Below are 20,898 nucleotides of genomic sequence, written 5' to 3'. Positions count from 1 at the left end.
TTATAGACTAAATTTTGCCCTCTCCCTCAAATTTGCATGTTGAAATCTTAATGCCCCCACCTGGAGATGGGAGCTATGGAAACTTATTAAGTTGGATGAGTTCATGAGAATAGGGGCCAATGATGGGATCGATATCAAAAGCAAAGACACAAAAAAACTTTCCCCCTCCTCCCTCTTTTCCCCCTTCTTCCCCCTTCTACCACTCCTCCAACTCCTCCCTCTCCTTCCCCCTCCTCCTCCTTGTCTCTCTGTCTCTCTCTCTCTCTCTCTCTCTCTCTCTCTCTCTCTCTCTCTCTCTCTCTCCTCTCCACTCCTACTACCATTGGAGGACTCAAGAAGGCAACCATCTACTAGACTCTGAGTACAAGCTCTAATTTATGTTCCCTTGATCTATCTCTGCCGAAAAAAGTCCTGATGAAGAAAGCCTACTCTGGTGTCTAAAAGTTACAGCATCATCAGATGGTTTATATATATATATGGGCTCAGGGTTCGGGTGGCACTGTTTCCTTGGAACCTGACAACTTAGGCACTCTGATTTCAGACTTCCAGTGTCCAACATTGTGAGATAATAAGTTTCTGTTATTTAGGCCACCCAATCATCTTATTTTGTCATGGCAGCCAAAGGTGACTAATTACAATACCTGTTCCATTTTGCATTTGGACTTGCAAGGAATGAAAGTTCCTGTTGCTAAATCTTTTCTTGTATTTGCTGTTCTCAGTGTTCTGAATTTTGGCTGTTATCTCATTGTTAAAACTAAGTCCAAGAATAACAAAGAAATTAGGGAAACATTCAACTATCTGGAAACCTAACAAGAATTGAAAGAAATTACAAATGCAAGAGAAGCTGTTTGACTGTTATCTCAGTGTATTTCATTGTTTCAATCTGCATTTTCTAAATGACATGTGATATAAAGCACATCTTCATGGGATATACCAGCTGCATATCTTTTTGTGGCAAGTTATCTATTTGGGCCCTTCAAAAGTATTTAAACCAAGTTATTGGTTGTCTTATTGTTGCTTTGTGTTTATTTTCATACATATTTAAAATAGCAGTCTTTCAGCATATATGTCTTTTGCCAGTATTTTCTCACTATCTGTTGCTTTTCCTCTTAGTTCCTTGACAGTGTTTTTGTAGACAAGAAATTTTAATCTGAATAGAGTCTAGCTTATCAATTTCTTTCTTTCTTTCTTTCTTTCTTTCTTTCTTTCTTTCTTTCTTTCTTTCTTTCTTTCTTTCTTTCTTTCTTTTTTTTTTTTTAAAGAACCATGCTTTTGGTGTTACACCTAAAAAGATACTGCCAAATCAACATCATGTATATTTTCTTCAATGTTATCATCTGGGATTTAATAGTATTACGTTTTACAATTAGGTCTATTATTAAGTTTGACATAAATTTTTGTGAAGAATGTAGGGCCTAGGTAAGGACTCATTTTTCTTTTTGTCATAGAGACATTCAGTTATTCCAGCAACATTTATTAAAAAAATATTTTCTCCATTGTATTTACTTGTTCTTTGTTGAAGATCGGTTGACTAGCCAGGCACAGTGATACATACCAATAATCCCAGTGGCTCAGGAGATGGAGCCAAGAGGATCACAAGGTCAAAGTCAACCTCAGCAATTTAGCTATGAGCAATTTAGAAAGGTTATGAGCAACTTAGCAAAATTCTGTCTCAGAATAAAAAAAATAAAACGGGTAGGGGATGTGTTCAGTGTTTAAGTGCCCCTGGATTTAATCCCCAATATGAGAGAGAGAAAGAGAGATAGAGATAGAGAGAGAGAGAGAGAGAGAGAGAGAGAGAGAGAGAGAGATTGGTGAACTATATTTTTATCTATTTCTGAATTCTCTATTTTTTTTCACTGATCTATACATGTTTTTTTGGGGGGGGGTCAGTGTTACACTGTCTTGTTTACTTAGTTTTGTATTGTCTTGAAGACAGGTGGTAAGGTCAGTTTTCCAATGGTGTCCATGTCTTTAATATTTCTTTCTTTACTTTTTTTTTTTTTTTACTATTGTGATTCTTTCTCCTTTTCATATAAACTTCAGAATCAACTTGGTAATACCCACAAAATAACTTGTTCAGATTTTCATTGAATCTATTAATCAACTTGGGAAGAACTGATAAGATTGAGTTTTATCTGCAAACATGGAATATAAGTGGAGACTTACCTAGTTCTTTGACTTCTTTCATCAGAGATTTGTGATTTTCTTTACACAGGTCTGGTGCATCTTTGGTTATCTTTACATATTTAAGTATTTCGTTTTTTCAGGTGTTAATGTAAATGGTATTATATTAATAATTTCAAATTTTATTTGTTCATTATTGGTATATAGGAAAGCAATTATTGACTTTTGCATATTAATCTGGTAACCTGAAAATTTGTTATAATCTCTCATTGATTTTAGGATTTTTTTGTTCATTCTTTGAGGATTAATACATAGAAAGTCATGCCACCTGTAAAGACAGTTTGTTTCATCCTTTGTAGTCAATAAACCTTTTGTTTCCTTTTCTGATATTATTGATAGTTGGAACTTTCAGTTCACATTGAGAACGAGTGTGACAGGACACGCTTGCCTTGTTGATGAGCTTAGTGAGAAAGCTTCTAATCTCACCATTGAGTGCAGTGTTGACTGTACAATTATTGTAGGTGTTCTTATGTTAAAGAAGTTCCTTTTTATTCTGAGTTTACCAATGGTTTATTTATTTTTACTCTTTACCCTAAATACACCTTGTATGTATTTAATCATATATCTATCTATTCACCCATACCTCAAAAGGATTATATTAATCAATTTTAAGAAGTTTAACTAACTTCAAATACCTAGAATAAATCTCATTTGGTCATGATATATCATTATTTTTCTATATTGTTTTATTCGTTACTTTATAGAGGAGTTTTGCATCTGTATTTATGAAATGTATTGATCTACAGTTTTCTTTTATTATAATGTCTTTATCTGGATTGCATATTACATTAATGCTGGCCTCATAAGATGAGTTAAGTCATATACTTCATCTCCTATCTTGTGGAAGAGTTTGCAGAACATTGATATAAATTATCTAGGTCAACTTTAACCATCCCAAGTCATAAAGATATAGTACTTGTTTTCTTCAAAATTTCTTTTGTTTAGATTTTAAGATTAGCTCAATCTGTAAATAAAGTGTTGTGAAAGGTATAAAGTAGGGAGTTAAGATATATATATATATATATATATATATATATATATATATATATATATAATGTTGCCACCTGGCTCTCCAGTTCCTCTATCTTCTTTTTTTCCTCTCAATTTTATTTATCGACATGCTATATAGTTACTATATGGTTAGTCTTCCATATGGCTATACAGTGTCTTTTTTATAAAGAGGTTTCTGTTGTCCAGTGAATTGTTTTGAACGTTTTGTTATGCTTTTATTTTGGGGTTGTCTAGTCTGTTCCATTGATAACACTGAACATCTAGTGATTACCCACTATCTACAAAACTGATAATTTTTTAGATCATTCCTTCTTTTTAAATGTGATGAGAACACCCTCTCTTTTTACCTTCAGTCAGATAATGTGAGTCCTTTTTGAATTTGTACTTATGTTTTCAGAATTACCTTGATACATTATATCTTATACATAGAAGATATATGCCAGATGAGCAGTAAGATTTAAATTTTGTTGCATCTAAATTGTTGAAGATATTTGTATCTTAACAATACTGAAGTGTCAACCCCATGGGTATGGCATATCTGTCCAGTTATTTAGACAATTTCTAAATTTTTTAACTCTCCAGCCTATAATTCTATGTGTTTTACATCTTAATTTAATTTTTCCTTTAGTGTTCTATATTTTGATGCCTTCCATAAGATATTGAACTGGTATTACTTGTGGCTGGTACATAGTATTGCAATTCATTTTTGCGAATTATCTTTTTAAAGTATGGGTCTTGCTCAATATAATTATTAATTCTAATAGATATTTTGTTGATAACAGTATTTTATAAATAAAGTATAATATAATCTGAAAATAGAGGCAGTTTTATTTTTTCCTTTTCAATAATTATCTTTTATTTTCTGTTTTTGGCCTTCCTTCCATAAGCAGGATTTCATTAAAACATGGAATTAAAGTAATGAGGGAAAATCATCTTTTTATCCAAAAATTAAAAGGCAAGCATTCCAATTTTTATGCCTAATTAATTTATCCTGAGTTCTGCTTTGTCTATTATGAAATTAAATCCTTGTGTTAAATTAACAAATTTAGTCAATCATTGAAGTCTTCAGTTTCTTTAGTTTGAGATGACTTTTTAATTCTTTTAATTGAATTTCAGGATTCTGCAAAGGTCTCCAATCTTTTTTGTACTTTTTAAAAATTATGCTGTGCTTAAAGTTTTCACCTGATTTTTTTTCAAATCATATTTTTTCTAGTTTTTGCTTCTTTTTTGTTCATTATTCTTTTTGGTTTATTTATATTTTTGTTAAGCACACATATTATACATATTTATGTGCAGAAATATGATGCTTTAATATGTATATACATTATGTAATGAACAAGTCAGGACAATTAGCATTTCAATCATCTTGGCATTTATCATTTTTTGTGGTAAAAACATCCAAATCCTCTCTCCTAGCTATTTCAAAATATATAACATAATACATTTATAATAACTTACAATATGTAACCTACAACAATCACAAAATATGTAACTTACAGCATGTAACTTACAATAATATGTAACTTACAGTAATCACAAAACTTTTTCTCTTTTCTCTTTTTGATAATAGCCATGGTAACAGGTGATATCTCATTGTGGTTTTGATTTTTTTTTTCTTCAGTACCAGGCAGTGAACACTTAATGAGCCACATCCCCAGCACCATTTTATATTTTGCTTAGAGACAGGGTCTCACTGAGTTGCTTAGGGCCTGAGTCTCACTGAGTTGCTTAGTCACTGATGCTAGCCTTGAATTTGTAGTCCTCCCATCTTGGCCTCCTGAACTACTGGGACACTGGCATTACAGATGTGTGCCACTGCACACAGCTGATTTTTATATTTTTAATGACTTGTGATGTTGAGCATCTTTTCATACATTATTTGTATATCCTCTTTTGTGAAATGTCCATTCATGTATTTTTGCCACTTTTTAAATTCAATTAATTTTTCTTTTGCTATGAATGTGTTTTTTTTTGTTTTTACATATTTTGGATATCAATGACTTAATTCTAATAGAGTTTATAATTATATTCTCCCATTCAGGAGGTTTTCTTTTCATTCTGTTGATTGTTCATTGTTTTTCTGTCTTTACAGAAGAAGCTTGTAAGTTCCCAGACCTTTATTTTTGCTTTCATTACATGTCTTTTTTTTGTTGTTTTTTTTGGTACTGGGGATTGAACTCAAGGGCACTTGACCACTGAGCCACATCTCCAGTCCTATTTTGTATTTTATTTAGAGACAGGGTCTCACTGAGTTGCTTAGCACCTTGCTTTTGCTGAGGCTGGCTTGAACTCATGATCCTCTTTCCTCAGCTTCCAGTCACTAGGATTACAGGTGTGAGCCACCACACCCGACCTCATTACTGTATTTTTGAGCTCTTACCTAAAATTCCTTGCCCAAAACAATGTCATGAAGCTTTTCCATTCTCCATACTTCCAGATGTACAATAATTTGTGTTCTTACATTTAAGTCTTTACCTATTTTGAGTTGATTTTATGTATGATGAGAGATAAGAATTTTTATTTATTTGCATGTGGATATTCAGTAGCCCTAACATTGTTTATTGAAGAGACTGTTCATTCCCCATTGCATGTCCTGATCAAGTCAGGACAATTAGCATTTCAATCATCTTGACATTTATCATTTTTAGCACCTTTGTCAAAAATCAGTTAATTCTAAGTGTGTATATTTATTTCTGGAGTTTATATTCTGTTCCATTTTTTTACATGCTTACTTTTTTCCACGATCATGCTGTTTTGGTTACTACAAGTGTATGTATGCATGATTTGAAGGAAGTCTAATGTTTTCAGATTTGTTCTTTTTTCTCAAGATTGTTTTAGCTATTTGGTATAACTTACCATTCAATATAAATTGTAGGAATTTTTTATTTCTGTAAAAAATGTTACTGTTGTTTTGATAGGGATTGTGTTGAATCTGTAGATTATTTTGCATGATGTGAACTTTTAAAAAATATTAGTTCTTCCATTCTATGAACTTGGGACATCTTTCCATTGATAGCTGTTTTCTTCTATTTTTCATCAATTTTATGGATTTTGCTACACAATTTTTTTACTTCCTTCATTAAATTCATTTCTACGTGCTTGAAATTTTAGCTATTATAAATGAGACTATATTCTTGGTTTCTATTTCAGATAGTTTACTATAACTGTATTTCTAAAAGTTTTATAGTTTTGCTACTGGTGGTTGGATATTGGTTGTGTATGCCAGTACTTAGTTCTATTTGTTTATTAGATTTGATTTTTGGTAGTCTTTAGAACTTTTTATATATAAGATCATACAATATGCAAACAGGAAACATGTGCATATGGGGAGTGGGGTACTGGGTATTGAATTCAGAGGCACTCAACCACTGAGCCACATCTCCAGCCCTATTTTTTTATATTTTAGAGACAGGGTCTCACAGAGTTGCTTAGCACCTCACTTTTGCTGAGGCTGGCTTTGAACTTCTCATCCTCCTGCCCCAGCTCCCGGAGCCACTGGGATTACAGGCATGCGACACCGGCCCTGGCTGAAACAGGTACATTTTAAGTTCCTTTCAAATTTTCAGAACATTTCTTTTTTTCTCTTGATTAATTGTCTGTCCTAGACTGCCAGGTGCTTTGCTTAATAAAAGCTGTAAAAACACCCTTGTCTTGTTTTAGATGTTGAAAGGAAAGATTTTAGATTTTCCTCATGTTTGCTTCAGATTGACTTGTCATATATGATTTTTATTGTTTTCAGGTACATTGTTATAATTAATTTGTTGAGCATTTTTATTATAAGAGGACATTATATTTTTATCAAATTCTTCTGTACCTATTAAAATATCATACGATTTTGTCCTTTTCTCTGTTAATGTGATTTATTACTTTTATTTATTTGCTTGTATTAAACACATGGTCATGGTTAATGATAATTGTAATATGTCATTGAATTTAGTGTGCTATTATTTTGTTGAAGATTTTCGTATATATATTCATCATAGGTTGAGTCATTTTTTTTTGTCATTGTGGTTGTCGATTTTTGTGTGTGTGCATGTCTGGTATTGGTAATAAGGTAAGGCTATCCTTTTAGAATGAGTTTGGAAGAATTTCCTCTTCAAGGTGTTGAAATAGTTTGAGAGCAATTGGCACAAGTTCTTTAAATGTAATTGTGGAACCAGCAATGAAGTCATCAGGTCCCTCTTTTCTTTTATACATGATTTTTTTTTAAAATTACAGATTCAATCACTTTATTTGTTATTGATCTGTGAAGATGTTCTGTTTCTTCTTAGCTCAGTCTTGGTAAGTTGTATATACCAGGAATATATTCAGACATGTTGTTCAGGAGCATGTTGTTTAATTTTGAAATAATTTTAAAGTTTTCTGAGTTCCTTGTTATTGATTTCTAGGTTTATGCCATTGTGGTCAAAAAGACACTTGAAATGATTTTGATCTCATCAAATTCCTTAAAGATATTTTAGAGAACTAAGGTATCCTCTATTCTGTATAGTCTTGTGTGCCCTATTGAGAAGAACATATATTCTTTTTTGCTTGTTTCTTTCTGCCCCCGCCCCGCCCCCCGCCCTCAGGGATTGAACTCAGGGGCACTCCACCACAGAGCCTCATTACCAGGCCTTTTTATTTATTTTTTTTTTTAGACATGGTCATGTTAAGTTACTTAGGTCCTCACTAAGTTGCTAAGGTATACTTTGAGCTTGTGATCCTCCTGACTCAGTCACCTGAGTCTCTGGGATTACAGTTGTGTGACACAAAGCCCAGCAAGAATGCGTATTCTGCATTTGTTGGGTAGACTGCTCTGTAAATATTTATTAGAGAGATTTTATTTAGAATTCATTTTATTTTTGATGTTTCTTTGGTGAATTTCTGACTTCATTCTATAAGTGGATTGTTGATATTCCCTATTATTATTGTACTCTATATTTCTTTTATTTTTATTTATTTTGCATTGTTCTTTTAGATGCCTATGACAGTAGAATATATTTTGACATATTATACATAGATGATATGTATGTATATCTATAACTTATTCTAATTAGGATCCCATTTTTGTAGTTGAACATGATGTAGAGTTACACTGATCATGTATTCGTATATGAACATGGGGAAGTTATGTCTAATTCATTCTACTGTCTTTCATTCCCATCCTCCTTCCCTTCCCTTAAATCCCTTTTGTCTGATCCAATAAACTTCTATTCCTAGTCTGCCCTTTCCCCACTTATTGTGTGTTAGCATCTGCATATTAGAGAGAATATTTGACTTTGGTTCTTTGGGACTTGTTTATTTTACTTAGCACGATAGTCTCCAGTTCTATACATTTATCGGCCAATGCCACAGTTTCATTCTTCTTTATGAGTATTGTGTACATATACCACATTTTCTTTATCCATTCATTATTTGAAGGGTACCTGGGTTGCATGTGAGGCAAGTGCTCTACCACTGAGCCACAACCTCAGCCCATTCTTTTGTTTCTTTCATAATCTTCTCTTCATCTTTAATCTTAGACAATTTGATTTTATATGGGTGCATTTTCATTCAGATTGTGTCTGATGTTTAGCCTCCAACTCTTCTGTCCTGGGATATTTGTATCTTCATGCCTAGAAAGCTAGCTTCCTTCCTTCCTTCCTTCCTTCCTTCCTTCCTTCCTTCCTTCCTTCCTTCCTTTCTTTCTTTTTCTTCTTTCTTTCTTTCTTCTTCTTGTTCTACTTAGTTATATATGACAACAGAATTCATTTCAATTTATTGTACACAAACAGAATAAAACATTTTAATTGTACTTAACATAGAGTCACACCAGTTGTGTGATCATATATGCAAGCAGGGTAAAGATGTCTATCTCATTCTACCATCTTTCCTGCTCCATGTCCCCTCTCCTCCCAATGCTCCTCTTTGCCCAATCTGAAGTTCCTCCGTTATTCCCACACCCCCACCCCATTATGGATCAGCATCCACTAAATCAGAGAAAACATTTGGCCTTTGCTGTTTTGGGATGCTTACTTCACTTAGCATGATATTCTCCAAGTCCATCAATTTACCTGAAAATGCCATAATTTTGTTCTCTTTTACTGCTGTGTAATATTCCATGTGTATATATACCACAGTTTCTTCATTCATTCATCTATTGATGTGCATTTAGTTTGCTTTCACAATTTTGGTATTGTAAATTCAGCTGCTATAAATATCGATGTGGCTGCATTACTATAACATGCTGATTTTAAGTCCTTTGGGTATAGACCAAGGAGTGGGACAGCTGTGTCAAATTTTTTTTCTATTCCAAGTTTTCTGGTGTATCTTCGTACAGCTTTGCAAAGTGGTTGCACCAATTTGCAGTCTTACCAGCAATGTACGAGTGTAACTTTTTTCCCCCACATCCTCATCAAAGCTTATTATTGCTTGTATTCCTGATAACTGCCATTCTGGCCGGAGTAGATTAAATCTTAGAGTAGTTTTGATTTGCATTTCTCTAATTACTAGAGAAGCAGAACCCTTTTTCATATACTTTTTAATCTCTTGTATATCTTCTTCTGAGAAGTGTCTGTTCAGTTCCTTAGCCCATTTATTGATTGTCTTGTTTGTTTGTTTTGGTATTAAGTTTTTTGAGTTCTTTATATATTCTGGAGATTAGTGCTCTATCTAATGTGCATTTGGTGAAGATCTTCTCCCATTCTCTAGGCTCTCTCTTTACATTGTTGATTGCTTTTTTTTTGCTGAGCATTATTTCTTTATATATGCGTTCCACCCCTTTGTCTTTCTTTATCTCTCTGATCTCCAATAAAACATGTGATTGTTGTCTTTATGATTATCACATAAATACCACAAGTTTGCATCATTTTTCACCTTTTCCTTTCTCTTTTTATTCTTCTGACTATGAGTATTTCACCAATATTTTTTGAGTTTAGAGATTCTTCTGCCTGATTAATTCATCTGGTTATGCTTTACATAGCATTTTTCATTTCATTCTTTTTACTTTCAGCTCCAGATTTTTTTTTGTCATTTCAATTTCTGAATTGAATTACTCAAATAAATTTCTAAGCTGCTTCTCTGTGTTTTGTTTTTTAACTTTGAAAGCTTTTTTAAAATAGCTATTTTAAATTTTTTCTGGTATATCACATCTTCATCCCTTTATGTTTAATAACTTCTATCTTACTTTGTGACAATTCATCTTTATGAGATCCATTTTGTTAGTGGTTCCATCAGAAAGATCTCAATAAACTAATTTGTGTTCCTTATGCCTATAACTGCTTGCTATAGCTATTCTCGTACAAGAAGAGGTCCTAAATCTGGCTCTGCCACAAGTCTCCCAAAGTTTCTGAGTTTGATGTGGTGTCCTGAGCTGGATGGACCTGCATCATATCCAAAAAGTGAATCCAAACTGCATGGAAAAAGTTGACTAAGGACTCAAATCTGGAAGCCTATTACATTGATATAGACAGGCAGGACTTTCCATAGTTCTTATACAGGTATGGCTGTGCTCTGTAAATGTGTCTGGAACTGAAACTATCACATGCTGATTTTAAGTCCTTTGGGTATAGATCAAGGAGGGGATAGCTGGGTCAAATTGTGGTTCCATTCCAAGTTTTCTGAGGTATCTTCATATAGCTTTCCAAAGTGGTTGCATCAATTTGCAGTCTTACCAGCAATGTATGAGTGTGACTTTTTCCCCACATGCTCATCCCACAGGGTCTGTTGTGGGATGGAGGGTAGTACACATGCCCCAACAGTTCCCTACATAGGTGACAGTTCCCCCAAGTATAATGAAAGTGGTTGGAACCAAGGTTAGGACCCCTTCACAATTTGCTGTGGGGTGGAGGCCAGTGGATCCCCAGTAGTTGCCGAATGGAAATATATTTCGGATAAATTCCTGATATAGTCAGGATAATTATTTCAATACAGCAAGAAGGGCAAGAGCTGGGACTAGGACTTCTAAGAATCTAATGTGATATGAAGGCTGTTGATCCCCTCTTGGAAAATCAGATGGTGAATAACTTCCAGACTGGAAGATATGAACAAGTTTCCCCCTGAGTTCTTGTGCAAGAAGTACTAATCTACAATAATAAGTGAGGGAAAGTGGAGTTTTTCTGTTAGCATTTTGTTTCTGTGATCAAAAGACCCAACTAGAACAACATAGAGGAAGAAAAGTTCATTTGGGACTCATGGTTTCAGAGGTCTCAGTCTGTAGATGACTGATTCTATTGCTCTGGCCCCAATGTAAGGCAGCACATCATGACCAAAGGGCCCAGCAGAGGAAAGCTTCTCAGCTCATGGCAAATTCAACACACACACACACACACACACACACACACACAGAGAGAGAGAGAGAGAGAGAGAGAGAGAGAGAGAGAGAGATGAAAGTTGGTTTCAGGGACAAAATATAAATGCCAAGGCTCACCCCAAGAGACATCTTTCAGTCATACCCTGCTTTTCTACAATTAATTTATTCAGTGGACTAATTAATCATCAAACTGTAGCTCTCATGATCTGATCATTTAGCTTCTGTACATTCTTGCTTTGTCTCACACATGAGCTTTTGGGGGATGCCTCATATTCAAACCATACCATGGAGCCTGGACACAGGACAACTTGAGGAATACAGACAAGCATGATAAACCTATCTGTCAAGGCACATGTATGCAAGATTTCTCCTGAATAGCTTAGCAAGAAGTTTTGGTTGCACATTCAATGTTAAAACTCAAGTTCCTTTGTGGAATTGGGTTATTTCCTGGACTATTTCCAATTGGACTAAGAACACCATCAGTAGATCTTCCATAAGGGTGCAGTATGCACTCTCAAAAGGAACCTTCTATGTATTAGTCTTCACTTTTCTTCTACACGAATTCTGTGGCTCCCACACAGAGACTTTCTTGTGTGGATGGGTTCAGAGTTATTATTGTGCGTTCACATGTGCATATGACCTCCTGTTACATTTTCTTGCTGACATCATTCCTTTAATTTTTTTTTTTTTGTTTGCCTGTCCTATTTTTTTTTCAGAAAATTTCCCATGGCTTACTAATATACTTAGGTACCAAGAATTAAGAATTAAATTATTTCAGAAACTTTGGATAGCACTATCTTCTTATAAAGGGAATTAAATTTTCTTTTAGCAGAACATTTACCAGTTGCCCTCTCTTGATCCTGCCAAGAATTGATTTTAGACTTTGTTACACCTGGTTCTTTTCATTGTTTTCTTTACTCTTAAAACTCAGGTTTTACTGTTAAGCAATGAGTCACATTTAGGAAGCAGGCCTTCTCAGATCTCAATAGGAGGACTAAGATATTTTTCAAAACCCTGTTAACTTGGTGTAACAAAAATACAAATCTTGTGTCAGAAAAAGAGCAGAAAGCCATGTTCAGTATTTCAGCAACTGCTGTCTCCTTAGGTACTTGGAGGGTCGTATGATGCATGCACATACTAAGTACCAGCTAGCCCAAATGCGGGACACTTGCATGTGGATTTAGAGGCTCCCTTATTTTCAGCTGTATATCCTCTTCAGTTTTGCCCCTCAATTTCCAACGATCCTAGCAGCCTTGGAACAAAAACTATGATTTCCCTGCCAAGAAAGATTCCAATTTTCTGCTTGAACTCATTTCCTCTTGTTCTACATCAAACTGGAATGAGTCCTCACTGAGAAATCTGCAATCATAACAGAGGGTTCACTTTGTGTGTATTTCCACTTTTCAAAGATGGTAGTCCTTCTGGTGGCTCCCTGCACTGGTTGTTTTCAGTATTTTGAAACTATTGTTTTTACATTTTGCTTCTGTTTTGTTTGTATAGGTTATTTTAATTTTATTGGAGTGAATCATAACACAATTTAATTAGAAGATTTTACTTTAACAGAAGCTGTAGAGTTAGAGATAAAGCTAAGCACAAGACATTTCTGACACACTTGTTCTGTATCCCATATACAATTTCTTGTTATAATATGAATAATTTTCACTAGTATTGCATATTTGTTTCTATTGATAAACCCATATTGATAGATTCTTATTATCTAAGTCTATAGCTTACACCAGTGTTAACTCTGTTTTTGATTCTCTACTTGTGAAAAAGGTACAATTCCATGTATCCACCATTATCATGCAGAATAATTTCACTGCCCTAGATATCTCTTGGGTTTCACATATTCATGCCCTTCTTCATCCTCTAAGCTACTATTTATCTCTGAATTTTTTTACTGTCTCTGTACTTTTGCTTTTTCTCAGAATGTCATTTAATCAAACTCAAATGGTAGGTATATTTTTCAGACTGGATTTTTTTCATGTAATAATATGCTTTAAGTTTTTTGTGTGTCTTTTCATAGTTCATTTATTTTCACAACTGAATAATATTGCAATGTTTGGAATAACCACACCTCTATTCATCCATTCATCTACTGGATGTTTCTCAAGTTCCAATGAATTTTACCTTGTTAGGTTTTGGGACTTACTTTGAAACCTTCAACTTTTTCTTCCTTTGAATTTATACCTTTTGGAAATAAATATCTGCTGTCTGACTATTACATTATTGCATTTGGGGAGCATACAACTTGTGTAATATCACATGTTAACAAGTGATCTTTTATGGAAAACTTCCAGTTTCTTGCCATTAGGTATGAAAGTATTTACAAAATGAAGTGTTTAAATTAGGAAAAAGGAAAGCCATTAATAATAAATAATCTAATTTCCTCCCATAAGAAACCACAAAAATATATGTAACTGAAACTCAAATCAACATAAGGAATAAAATAACAGATATGAGGCTGGCCTTCATGAATGCATAAATACCACTATTGCAAGTGTAGGTTCTTCCAAAAATAATAAACGCAGCATGTTTTTCTCTCTGTCTGTTGTGTGCTAACTTGATTTTTTTCATCTTATGCTGCAACAAGAACTTCATTACCAGATGTGGATTCCCAATATTGGTCTTGCAAGAATCCAGAAGCATGATTCAAATAACTTCTATATTTTATAAAGTTTACCTAGTGTCTGGTAATTTGCTATACCTTCAGAAAAATAGGCTAACATGGCTGGTTATTTGAAAAAAAATTAAAATATAAGCCTTCAGCAAGACTTACAAAAATAGAAATGGAGAAAACAAAAATGACTAACAGAAAAATTACTGTGTTGTAGTCAGTTGACAAATCATAGCTTTGAATTATGTAACCTCTGGACAGTGAAATGCTGCTCTTGGGAACCCCACGGTGCAAGGTACCTAGGTAACCCCCATTTGCAAGTTTATTCCCATTGATGGGGGTAATTCTGTATTTGCCATGGGACTCACTAGTTCACAAAAATTGATTTCAAAATGCAGCCACCCCCAGGGAGAGGAGGTAAGCATAATCTGCTAAGCCCCAACAACTTGTTTTTCCCATCTTCAACCTGTTTTCCTGACGAAATTTTTCACATCGAATCCCTTTAGTGTATCTACTCATATAAATGACTGCTTGGACTCCATTTTGTTGTTAGATTCAGTCTCCATCAGAGCTGGTCACCCACCATACCCCTGCTTTCAATTAATAAATGAGTTTTTATTTTATTTCTATAATTTCTGTCAGCCGGTTCACACTCCCATGAGGTTTCCTGATCCCTTGCTGTGTGGGATGCAGCAAAATCATTGTAGTCTAACAGTGGTTAAAGAAGTATTAAAGTATACTATAAACACTTGACACTCACAGTTTTGAAAACAGATGAAATGGACCAATTTGCTAATAAACAAAAACAAAAACAAAACAAATCTTATATGCAACAACTCAACTCAATCAAGATGAAGTACACAACCTAAACAATCTTGTAACTATTAAATTAATTAAATCCTTAATTTAAAGGCTCATAAAAATTAATTCCCAGATCTAAATTTTCACTGGAACATTCTACCACATATATGGTTTAATTTACATGCTTTCATAGTCTTTCAAAATGTAAAAACATAGAGAATACTGTCCAGCTCATTTTATAAGATCAATATTACCTTGATACCAAAATCACAATCTTACTAATGATAGTCCAAAGAAATGACAGACCTTGAATCTTGATGTATATTAATATTTCAGAAAATTGGATAAAGATTTTTATAAAATATGTGTACATGATAACCAAATGTAGTTTATTTCAGGGAGGTAGGACTTTCAAAGGACTCTGAAAAACCAATCGATATGAACTACTTTACCAACTGGCTGAAAACAATAATAGGATTATATTGATTGATGCAGAGAAAATGTTATATAATATCCAATATCCATTCATGTTTAAAAAAAGTAGAAACATTTTTAGCTAGCTAGAAAAATAGGGGAACTATCTTAACTTGTTAAAAAACATTTAAAAAATTTAAAGTAAAGATCATATTTTGATAGTGAAAAACTGGAACAATTTACTGCTAAATTAAGCAAAAATGTCTAATGTCACAAAACTTTTTCAATGTAATGCTCTAAGTTATATGCATAGTTATATGCATAGTTATATGCATGTTTAAGACAAATAAATAAAATGCATCAGTGGGTCTGTTGTACTCATAAAACAGATATATAAGTAATATAAATAATATAAGAAATAAAATGGTCTTTTTTGCCAATTACAAGCAAAAGTAATATCAAGGAATCTTGAAACAAAAACAAAAACAACTCCCTTATCTAATTTATGGAACAAGTTTATAGAGTACATATCAACAGTGAAAGATTAATTAAAATTTCAAGTTATAACAATGGGTATGTGAAAACCAAATTTTAAACAATACAATTTGTAATAAACTCAAAGAAAATATAAAACTCAAATATAAATTTGTAGCATGGAAAACAACTGTATCCCAAGAATTTGCAAATTCTTATAAAGTAAATAAAAGCATATGTAAGTCGCTGGGGAAATATACCATTTTTGTGGATTAGAATGTTCAATATAGTAAAGACGCCAATTTTTCCAAGTGACAACTAATTATAAAATTGTCAAAATTCTTATCATTTTTACATAAGCCAAGCTTATTCTAATTTTTATTCTAAAATTTGTGTGAAAAGACATAGATTTTAGATTATTGGAAATAATATTTAAAAAGAAAAATACAATGAAAAGAAACATTCAACTTTATATTGAGGTTTAACATATAGCTTTCATAATCAAGTAATTTAGTTTGTACTCATAGATAGATCCATAAATTAATGGAAGATAATAGAGATCTCAGATATAGAAACATACAAATATGCCTACACAACAGGAGAGTGAAACAGAAATTCTTTGGAGAAAGAATAGCCTTTTTATTAAATATTATTGGAGCAACTGGACATCTTTCAGAAAAAGAAAAGAAACTTTGATACAAAATTTATAACTTATATACATATAAGTCAAAAGTATAACAGGTATCCTTCCAAAGCTCATGTGTGAGACAATTAACCAACATTTAGAGGTGAAATGATTGGGTTTTGAGAGCCTTAGCCCAATCAGCAAATTAATCCCTTAATGAGTATTAACCAGGTGGTACCTGAAGGCAGGTAGGGTATGGCTGGAAGAGGTAGGCTTTGGGGTCATTCCTTTGAAGTATATATTGTATCTGGAGTTCAGTCTATGTCTGCTTCCTTCCAACACATTCTTCCACCTTGATGTTCTGCCTCATGAGGAATGAGAAATGTTGCCAGTTCTCTATGGACTGAGACTTCTGAAACCATGAGCCTCCAAATAAACTTTTCTGCCTCTAAAATTGTTCTTGATAGATCTTTTAGATACAGCAGTGAAAAAGCTGACTAAAAAAAGAAAATGCCACATTTCAAACTATGAAAGATAAAGAAAAAATGTTAAAAAAATGTATTAATGTCTAATGCTAGGCAAAAGATTCATAGACTTAACCTGAAAAGTATGACTCATATTGAGATAACTCCATATCCAACTCCCAAGATGATGAGACTTTATGTAAAACAGTATGTACTGAGAATGTACCAGTATCAAGCTGTCTTGTTCAGGAATAATATTGCTTAATTGATAAAGCAATTTTATAGCTTCACACATAAAAGCATTTATTTTGGAAGTTCAATACAAAATATAATTGACTTGAGTATGTTAGTTTTTTTTTCCTAGAGAAAGAAGAAAAGATATGCCTTAAGAGACACCATAGTAAGGCATCTTATATATATCCTTATTTACTATAAATATATCCAGGTGTCATTCTTAAAGAATGTCCTCTAAATTATTCCACCAGCTGTTTTGAACTGAAAATAATTTGTGTCTTATTTTTAGACAATGCATAGAACCTGCTCAATTATGATTTTTCAGGTGGTTATCAGTGAACATGATTTGTTAGTCTAAAATACAAAAGATTCTAAAATGCTAGATAACCAATTGTTCTTACGATGCTTATCTCATTAATACAATAAAAATAGGTTTTTTAATTCTTTAAGAGTATTATGTTATTTCTATCAGGATCACAATAATCTTTATGTAACAAATATAGCAAACTTTATGGAAATATAGTCTACTGATGATGTTGTGAATATTTCTTATTATATTGATTATATAAACAGGTGAGAAAAACTAACTAGTAAGATTTTTCAAGGTAAGCGAGTCTTTTCCATAGAAAAATGTACTGGACTAGTATAAAAATAACTTGAATTTTAAATTTATTTCACTAATTATGTGCTATTTAACAGGTAGATGATTACCTGGTTGAATTTGAAAGATAGGCAAAATGAATTACGAATGAATAGAAATCATTAAATGGAATACTATAAGAATAGATGACAATGTGACTATAAAAAAGCAAGCTATTTTTAAACTATGCTCTTTAAAACATAATTAAAATAAACCGGCTTCCTTTAATCATTTTATGAGAACTGATACACTGCAGTGAAAAAGTGAAGGAAAGCTCAATAGTATTAATAAATGGGAGAAATCAATTGTATGATGGATTCATCAAGAAATCACTACATTCTTCTTTTTTCCACATTGGTATTGGTGCATTATACTTATATATGTGGAATTCATTATTACATATTTGTAGGTGCAACACTGTAACAATAACATTTGGTTACATATTCCCCTTTCCATTCCCTGTTCCTTCCCCCCTAGTTACTTTCATCTAAATGGCTGATCTTCCTTCTATATTCTTGAGATCCCTTCTGTTTTTCTTCATATTTTTTTCCTCTCTTGCTTCCACATATAAGAGAAAACATATAACCCTTGACTTTTTGAGTTTTGCTTATTTTACTAACATGATGCTCTCAGGTTCCCTTCATTTTCCTGAAAATAACAATTTTATTCTTCTTTGTGGTTGATATACATCTATATCTATATCTATATCTATATCTATATGTATGTAAATATATTTTATATATGCATATATGTGTATATATACATATATCATATATAATATGTATATATATTATATATAATATATATAGTGTATATATATCACATTGTGTATATATCCCCATTGTGTATATATACCACATTTTCTTTATACATTAATCTGCTAATAAACACCTAGACTGGTACCATAATTTGGCTATTATGAATTGTGCTGCTATAATACATGGATATGCATGCAATGACAATCACTATATTTAAAATTTTGGATTTTATTAGTGAAAATACTCTAGTGGATATTTACTTAGACTTATATTGTAAAAACATCTGTACTAATTTTCTCTCATATTTCCCTTTTGTAAAACAGGGATGTTTAAATTTTAGCAAATAACATCTAAGAGGATTAATAAGTAACATGGGAGAAATATGAGGAAAAAAACCCAAAGTTTTCAGGAAAGTATATTTTACCTAAAATTTTAAAAATACATTCAACTTAAATTCTTTCTAAAAAAAGTGTGGAATAAATATTTGAAAAATATTTTGTTTTCTTTTATTTTTATTTATTATTGGAGTTTCCTTTTAACTTTACAACTCATCATAAATGTCTTATACTGAAATTTCCTTAGTAATTTAATAATTTCTCATACTTTAGGACAAACACAGCAGAAGGACAGGGTAGTTATACAGGTAGTCAGATATTTAAAATGTAATATTGCTGGTAATACTTTTATAATATATTTTACAAAATATTCATGTACTAATTAGCGTACACATTTCAGTAACCACTCATGACATAGCATTGCCATCTAATATTGTGAAAAACTAAGCACATTTGATCATAACAGGAAAGATTTATTTTGATCTTTTTCTAAAGGCTCTGACAGGTAAATATTTGTGATCCATTGTTTGGCAGATTGGTGCTGTCAACTTGATTTCATAAAAATAGGACTTTAAGTAGAGCAGTTCCCAAGAGCAGAGGAGTGGGCAGAAAAACTTTGAAATCACATGTCATTTTTTTATGTAACTTCTTGAGACTATGTACCGACTAGAATACAGCCAACCAATCCACATAGACTACATAGATAGAATTCCTGTATTCTTTTTTATAATGTTTGAAGTATCATCCAAAAGTAGGAAAGACACAGTTCTATGTTTGAAGGTTTAAGAAAAGTTAACAAAAAACAAGTCACAATCCTTTTTTTCCTAAACAAAATTTGTTTTGAGCTTCTGAAAACTTCAAATACAATGTATAAAATATAGTTTACCTATGAGTTTTCCCCCTTCCCTCTTAGTTCTCTCCTTTGTCTACCTTACCTGGTTAGCACATAGAATCATTCTACAGTTCCATTGTACACCTTTTACATTTGTACACTGTATTCTATAATGTCTTAAATTATTACCAATACGCATTAGAAATGCATAGTTATTAAGCACAGATAAGGTGAAAAAAATCCTAGATCTCTACAGGTTATTTTTTATTAAGAGAAAGGAATGATTAAAGGTGAATGAGTTTTTGAAGCCTTTATGCTATGTTAAACATTTCATAACACTATAATGGTATTTCAGTGAAGCTTCTATTTTTCTTTACCTTTCTTCGATAATTTACTTTTCTACTTTATTGTTCAATTCTGTCCCTTATATTGTTTCATAATAGACTAATATTGTTACATGATATCTCTATATTTATAAACAACTTTTTAATTTATATAATTCTTAAATGATTCAGAGCTCATAATGAATATATACAAAATTTTTCCCAATTTCATATTTTTCTCTTAGGCCTAACATAAGTTTAAGTTGTTGGTCATTGCTTCTCTCATGTTTATTTTCTTGGAAGATATATTTCTGTATCTTTATCTTAAAATGTTTCAGTTCTCTTTCCCCTAGAGTGACTTGCTGATCTATATCTTTTTATTTTGAAATTTGATTTAAAAATTTCAGCAAATATAACTATCAGAAATAATAGAATTTAGTTCTAGAAGCAACAGAAAAAATTTTCCTTTTGGGGACTAATCTGCCTTTATTTCAGCACTTAAAGTCATCATGAAATATTTTTATCTAGACCATTACAGGTAGAAGTGCTCAATCATTGTTTGTAATAACTTATCAATAAGAAAATTAGAAGAAATAGGAGGAAAAAAACCCCAAGAAATAAAAAATTGGTTAAGGCAAAGAATAACAACATGATAAAAGGTTTAGCCTAATTATTGAGACAATTAATAGATTTTCTTACAGCACAAATGTCCAACATTTAATTTTGAATTGTTATTGGCATATATGTTATCACGTTACTCCAATGCCTCTTTCTTAAAAAATCTGTACAATATGTTGAGTTGGTGGTTCCTTGGTGAATTAAGGATTGGAATGATATTCAGTATGTCAGCATTCCTAAAGAAGAAAAAACTTATTCAGATGTAGAATTATAGAATTTATGGAAAAGGATGGTAA

This window comes from Callospermophilus lateralis, chromosome 14 (genome assembly GCF_048772815.1).
Source record: "Callospermophilus lateralis isolate mCalLat2 chromosome 14, mCalLat2.hap1, whole genome shotgun sequence".
Taxonomy (NCBI): Eukaryota; Metazoa; Chordata; class Mammalia; order Rodentia; family Sciuridae; genus Callospermophilus; species Callospermophilus lateralis.
Note: the sequence above shows the minus strand (reverse complement) of the source record.